Genomic DNA, 7507 nt, shown 5'->3' with positions numbered 1-7507 from the left:
TTGTTAGCATTCAATTTTAACAAAAACACGTCGGAAATTCATTATATGAACGTCGAGACGAAACATTCTTACATTTATTAGCACATATACTAGCATAATGGGACCGACATTGAACTGACATTCACCGTCTCCACATTTAACTCTTAACTTCCCTACTTCAAAACAATTCTTATTTATTCCTCAGTCTCAGGCGTACATTTTAATTACGTGGCTTCTTTCGGTCTCTCTGGATCATCTTGAAATTTAAGTAGGTTCTTTAGCCTTTCTGTTCTAATCGTACGAACAGTCTACGAGGTCTAACGGCGGCCTACAACCGTATCGCAGAGTACGCAAAAAATTCATATTAGTGAACGCTTCACAAGGAAACAGTACTAAAATCTTCGATAGTCATGTGACAGTAGTGACAATAGTATTGAAACTGGTTTTCTTTGCATATACTTAAGACATGGGTTTCGCCTTTTCCACGGAAGAAGCTGTCCAACTAATCTGGTACAAAAATGGTAGCAGCAGCCTGGCTGTTCCTTATTATGCCGTTTTCAACTTCAGATCAACTATTTTAGACGGAAATTGCACTTCATAGCGCTGTCCGCACTCACCTGTTTTTCTTGTTGCAGAAGGGAGTGGTGTTGGTCGCTCGATGATAGTGATCTCTTGTGGACATGCTGATGTTCGAACAGGAAGTAGTTTTTCAAACTTCCGATCTGTAACAAGCGAAAGAACAGAAAATTTAAGAAAATTGTCTCTCACAAACAGTAACAAGAAATACATGATCAGCACACAAAAGATACCGGAGCTACTCAGAACAGAAAAACCCGAGCGTGTATGTGTTGCCATAGTCGATACTATGCTACCTGATCCGTAGCACGTAGAGTTACAGACCGAGGAGCCTACTACACGGCACAGTGCTTTTCTCAAGAGTTGTGTTTTACAGACTTCTGACTAGTTTGATGCAGCTCGCCACTAAATCGTCTCCTGTTCCGACCCCTTCATATCAAAATAGAACATGTATCCAGAACATGTATCCTACTTCCTGAATTATTTATTGTTACTTGTTTGCTATACACGTATCTGAATTTCAGTTTCTCCATACATTTTTCTCCTCTACAGCCCCTGCAAGTATCATGTAAGTAATTTCTTTGTGTCTTACCGTATTCTCTATTATTTTGTCCGCTCTTCTTGTAAAGCTTTCCTGATGATTTTCTCCTCGCCAATTCTACAAAGAACCTCATGTCTTCTCTTGCCAGTCCACATGATTTCAACATTGTTCTACAGCACATCTTTTATCCGGTTTTGCCCACAGTCCATGATTCACTTCTGTACAATCCTGAGCTACAAATGAAGTCTCAAAAATTTTTTTCCTCAAATTAAGGATGATATTAGATACTAGTAGACGTCTTGTGAAAAGTACTGCTTTGTCTGCTTGCGATAGTGTTCTTTCAATGATACTTCCTTACTTCGTCCGTTATTTGTTACTTTGCTTCGAAAATAGTAGAATTCCTTGACATCGTGGTCCCCAATTTTAACATTAAGTTTATTGCTTATCCCGTTTCTGCGACTCCTGATCACTTTCGTCCTCTCTTCTGTTTACTTACTATCCGCATTGTGTGCTAGTTGCGTTATCATTGATATTGTCACCTTCAGTTTTAATGCCGCTCTCGAACCTTTCTTTTATTTCCATCATTGCTTCTTCCTTGAACATAAGTGGGCAAAGAATACGTTCTCATCTTACACCCGTTCCAATCCGATAATTTCATTCTTCGCCATAAATAATTATTTTTCCCTCTGTTAGTTCTTGTATTTATTGTATACAAGGTGGGTCTTCTTAACGTTTAGAAAACCCCGAGGCAACGTAGACGAGGCTGAGACAAGTAAATTTAATGTAAGATACATGGAGCCGCGAATCCCGGGAAATACCTCTAAAGTGGATGACAAATGTTGAACTCTTGACGTGACCAGATTACGTACCTCGCCGCACGTGCAGAGGTTGGGCCTGTCGATCCTACCCTCGACGGTAAGGGGCAATGCCACACATCGCTCCGGTAAGGTATTTGTTTTCGTTCTCGCACTATCCGATGTGATATGGTAGTGATCGTTGGAGTGGTAATGCAGGACTACATGAATCTGTTTACATTTACGAAAACAGAGCAGCCTAGCGGCGCTATGTGTAACACTGATCCGTACCAGCGAAAGTAGGAACTGTCATCTGTCATCAATTTTTTGGGTATTTGCCGACGTTTGCGGCACCATCTGTCTTACGTTGACTCAGCGTCAACTACGTAGTTTCGGGCGTTTTCAAATAATAAAAACCACCCTATATTTACTGCTTATCCCTGTAGCTTAACCCTACTTTCCGGACTTTCGAACATACTGCACCACTTTACTTTGTCGAACTATTTTTTTAGATCAACAAATCCTATGCACGTCTGTTGGTTCTAGTATCAAGTGCACTGGTGAGGAGAAATACCGCTCAGCTCAGGGAACCTACATGCAAAGCAACATGACGTTTAGGAATTAACTGCGTCAGTCGCTCTTGCTGGTGGTACAAGACTCCATTACTGAAGACGGATACAACCATCCGATGCGGAATGCGATCCGGGAAGCGGAGTGCGACGCACCGCGGGGCACGGGCGATCTTACGAGAACCGGAGGCGAGACGTCACGGGAGCGGGACAGGGCGAACAGCAGCCGAAGAGGCGGGAAATTGAAACCGATGTTTATATAAAGCGGCGACCGGAACGGCAGACGCCGCCGCCACGGCGCGCCGAGCGCCTCCTGCCGTCACGTGAGGGCAGACCAGGGTAGCAAATATAAATTGGTTTCCCGACCACAATCGAGTGACGGAAGTGGGGTGCTTTCCTGGCAAAGTGAATAGAAATCCAATTTCGTCGGGATGCGGGGGGGGGGGGGGGGGGAGGAGGAAACCATAACGGTGCCGCTTACACGTCGGCCCCGCCAGGCCGAGGCACAAACGCGGGGTGGGTTTCCGGAGCAGACGTGTGGCGCTCGCTGTCGCTACGCCACCTCCTCCACTACCGGTTATCAGCTTACCGTGGCTGGCACCGACGTCCGCGCACCACTGGTACCTGTCGTAATGGGGATCTATTCCGTCCCCAACACCGAAACGTTACATGCTTACTAATTTCTTTACGATATCGATATGCCTCCGCTGCCTTCTCAACAGCGTACGAGGGTCTATGTTCCGATCACATGGGACGGACATCTGTTACGTTGGTGTCTTAGTTCGTAGCGTTTCTGTTTTCAGTGGTGGTATTCCGACTGCTATGGTTTTATTGATCGATTTTTCATTATTTTTTGTACTTCACTCTGATTGTCATTTGGTGATAGTGAGGCGTTGGCGCTAGAAAATAGAGCGGCAAGTGGAGCAATCAGAATATTTCCGACATATTCTTCTGTTTGACTTAGACAGAGGGGTCACAGTGGTGGCGGCAGCCAGAAACACTTGCGCTGTGTATGGGGATGATGCCACTGGACAGAGCTCGTCAAGGAAATGTTTTTCTCGTTTTAAGGAAGTTTGTTTTGATCTTAGTGACTACTAGTTCAGTAAGACATCCGAGGTTTGATGAAGATCGTTTAAACTCACTAATCCGCAGCGACCCACCTCAGCGTACTCCAGAACTGGCAAATGTGATGAACCGTGATCATTCCACCATGGTGCGACACTTGGGTGCAGAGATTCAAGAATCTGGTGTATGGGTACCGTATGCTCTAAGCCAAAGTCACACAAAGTGCATCTCTGCTCGTCATCAATTGTATCATGAACAACACCCACCTCCCTATACTGTATCGTTACTGCTGACTAGAAATGGTGCCTTTACGCTAAAATATGTGAAGGAAAGGAATGGTTGAGCCCACTTAAAGCAGAAACTCCCCATACGAAGAACTGCACGCAACTACAAAAGAATGTTGTACATTTGGCGGAGCAGCGACGGTTCGGTGTACTACGAATTGCTTCCCTGAGGTGTGATCATCACTGCTGACATTTACTGATAATTATTACGGAACACTTTTTCCGATCAGTGTTGTGAAGGATAATCCACGTAGTCCCTCCTATTCACCTCTCGTTGCGTTACAAGAAATCCCACCGTTCTTTACTCCATTAAAATCTACGTATGAGCATCATCCTGGAATGTTTGCAAATACCTTCAAAGGACTCCGACGAGTCCGTATTTGTTCATCCAGTGGCCTCCCAAGTGGCTAGCCTTATTGCATCTAACTTTTTGTCCTTCGACACTGCCACCTTACACTCAGAAATGGAGGCAATGCATTGCTGTAGAACTCAGAGTTGACTTAGTTAACTGACTTCGTGCCAGACTCTGCGTATGGCGATTGGCTGAATTCAACGAACACTGTCTACTTTTGCCGCTATTCCTTCCCCAGTAGGAAATGCTGTACAGTTACTACAGTAAAAGAAGTTAAAAAGTAGAAAGCTACCCGGATGAACTGAGATACCTTGTACTTCTTAGGCGACAGAAACGAAGTCTTATGTAGTTGACAATTCTACAGCTAAATAAATTTGTACAGCGCAGGTAACGCAAGTGTGCACTAACGGCAGAGTACTTTTTGTTGCATCGGAGTGGCTGGTCGTTACTTTGCGCGGTGGTGAAACGCACAAGCGGCGAGCACTGGACAGTCAGCAACGGCTGCGGCTGCGGTGTACCGCAGCGCCCGGCATGTAGGCAACCCGCAACACGGCCGCAGCACGTCCGGCCGGCCGCGAGCTGTGCCTTCCCTAAAAAACAGTACTCGTGCGGTCGCCACACCAGAATACGGCCAGCCCTCACCACCAGTTACGTCACCAGCTTGCTCACAGCGCAGCCCTCATTTATCGGCACTAATTTTCTCCTATTACCAGGCGTATTTCAGCTCAAATAATTGCTGCATTTTCACATCAAATGCATTCTTCGACGCGGTCTGTGTATCCCCTGAATCAGATATGACATTTGGTGGCGCAATGACACATGTTTGGCTTCCAAAATTCCCGTAACATACTGGGAGATGTGTAGTAGTGACAGAGTTGCTACTGTTGTTTTCGTCTTCTGTGCGAATACTGGTGTGATGCAGCTCCCCACACCAAGGGCAGACGCAGAAATTTAATAAGGAGGTGACTGGGAAGCAAGCCTCTAAAATTGCCGAACAAACATAAATGACACAGCAATGTTTAAGTCATAATATGGTCTCACTTTTATCTGTCAATGAGAGAACTGACTTAACGAAGAGTGTAGCTGAGTTAAGGGGTATCACTCCTGGAAGCATTTCAGAATTTTGCAATGAATAAAAGATCTGTACTCCAGATTCCAGTGGGGGGGAGGGGGCAGAGAGAGAGAGGGGGGTAGGGAGGCAGGAGGAGAGAGAGAGAGTAACGCTTCCTTTCCTCACAACACAGGATTGCTCATCAACGCCTCAGCGTGTTATTATCACTTTATCCTTCTTTTAGTTTAACTGGCCCATAAATTATTATCGTCTATTCGATTCAGTACCCTTCCAACGTTCAACAAATCTAATCTCTTAGTCTTCAGCATTCTGCTGCAGCACATTTCATACTGTTCTTATCTGTACTATTTATCTTCCAAGTTACAGTTCCCTAACGGGCTACAGTCCACAGGAATATCTTCAGAAAAGACTTATCAAGAAGCAAATATACGAAAGTTTGAACTAGAATAGTGGCATTTAGTCACAACCGATACGAAAGAGTTACGTGTTTGCACTTATTACTGTCCTTCAAATTAGTCACCAGCGTCGTGTAGAACCCGTTGCCGGCGATGTGGAAGGCGTAGTATACCGTTAGCAGAGCCCGTTCTGTTGATGGTGCGAATGGAGCGATCTACTGCCTGTTGAATCTCTGCAACAGTCCTGAAGCGAATCCCACGAAGTGGTTCCTTCATCTTCGGAATCAAATCAAAGTCACAAGGACTTAAGTCCGGGTAGTATGGTGGATGGTACAGTACATCCAAGTCCCATCGATCGAACACAGCAGCCACAGCTTGCGCTGTATGAGCCCGCGCAATGTCGTGCAAAATGATGGGTGGGTTGCGCAGAAAGGGTAGCCGCTTCTTTCACAAAGCTGGTCGCAGGCGATGCTCCAAAAACAAACAGTAATATTGTGCATTGATGATGGCATTCGCTTCAGAACTGTTCCAGAGATTAGACAGGTAGTAGACCGCTCCATTCACACTATCAACAGAACAGGCTATGCTAACGGTATACTACGCCTTCCACATCGCTGGTAACGGGTTCTACTTAACGCAAGTAACTACTTTGAAGAACAGTAACAGGTGCAAACATGGAAATCTTGTGTCCGTTGCGAATAAATAGTTCCAACCCTCGCATATTACATGATTGATGGAATTGGAAGTTTCATGCCATAATATTACCCAAGGTGTTATTAACATTTTAGAGTTAAAATGAATGAGTGTCCGTATGACAGCATTAGCTGTTTGCTGCAATCCGTAATCCATTATGAGACTCACGACAGGTTTTGCATCTTACAGGTGCATCCTCTGATGCATTTAAGTAATCATTTCTTTCCTGATGAGAATTACGATGTTCCAAGATGCAGTTATAAACTAAAGTGACTGATCCCAATGGCTGTCACCCAACTAAAAGGTTGTTCAACACCAATGGTGAGCGTCTTAAATAAACTCCGTAAGCTTCGAAAATGTACGTGCGGAAGTTCCAAGAAGCGGGAGAACTATTCGCTGGCACTCACACAGCAACGCACAAGGTTGGTTAGAGAGAAATGCGTGTACAGAATTCGGTAACAACCATCCTAGCTGGACAAGATCGGCCCACTGGGAATCTCGTGGATGACAGCAATATCAGGAGCATTGGGCGAAGGTTCCCCAGAATAGCTATGTCGAGGATCTGAAGCGCCGACTGGTATTACGGCGACCGGCGTGCTGGTGACTAAACAGGCCGAATGGGTCCCTGCGCTGTTAATGGGTCTCTGACAAGTTTCAACAATTAATGAAGTGCCAAATACATTCGCAGAAGACTGTATGAGGACTTCACATCTTCACTTGATTAATTATAGATAATTCTAATTCTTCTAATGTATTTACAATGAGTCATTGTTTCTGCTACACCCTGTACACAAACGCGCTATATTATTATCTACACCGCGACTCACAGGTACAGTAGTAGATAAAAATCATTCGGAGACCTGTTAGTGGACATTAATATGTGGTGTGTATACCTTCGCCTCACGGCGCCTGTAAATTTCCTAGGGATAATTTGAAGGAGTGTCCGAATGTCAATGCAAGAATGATAACTCATTCTTCATCAAGAGACGAAGCCAGGTGAGGTACTGACGTTTGAAATCTACGTTGTAACTCATCCCATAGGTACTCCATTGGGTTCAGGACAGGACTCTGAGAAACCCAGTCCACTTCACGAATGTTATCTTTCCGAAACCATTGCCTCACTAATCTGCTTCACGGCATGGTGGATTGTCGTGATGATACAGTCACTGTCTCCGAACTCTTCCTCT

At 44.9% G+C, this 7507-nt stretch overlaps 1 protein-coding gene across 1 annotated transcript in view; it reads right to left on the bottom strand.

Moving 5' to 3' along the window:
* LOC124623198 (furin-like protease 2) overlaps positions 1–704 on the bottom strand; it is a gene marked incomplete in the record, with an annotated part of 451053 nt that extends 450349 nt beyond the window's left edge. The window contains 1 exon segment of the mRNA XM_047149009.1: positions 597–704.
* Positions 705–7507: the final 6803 nt, after the last annotated feature.

Source organism: Schistocerca americana, chromosome 7, assembly GCF_021461395.2.
Source record: "Schistocerca americana isolate TAMUIC-IGC-003095 chromosome 7, iqSchAmer2.1, whole genome shotgun sequence".
Lineage (NCBI taxonomy): Eukaryota > Metazoa > Arthropoda > Insecta > Orthoptera > Acrididae > Schistocerca > Schistocerca americana.
This window is presented reverse-complemented; position numbering and strand designations above follow the sequence as displayed.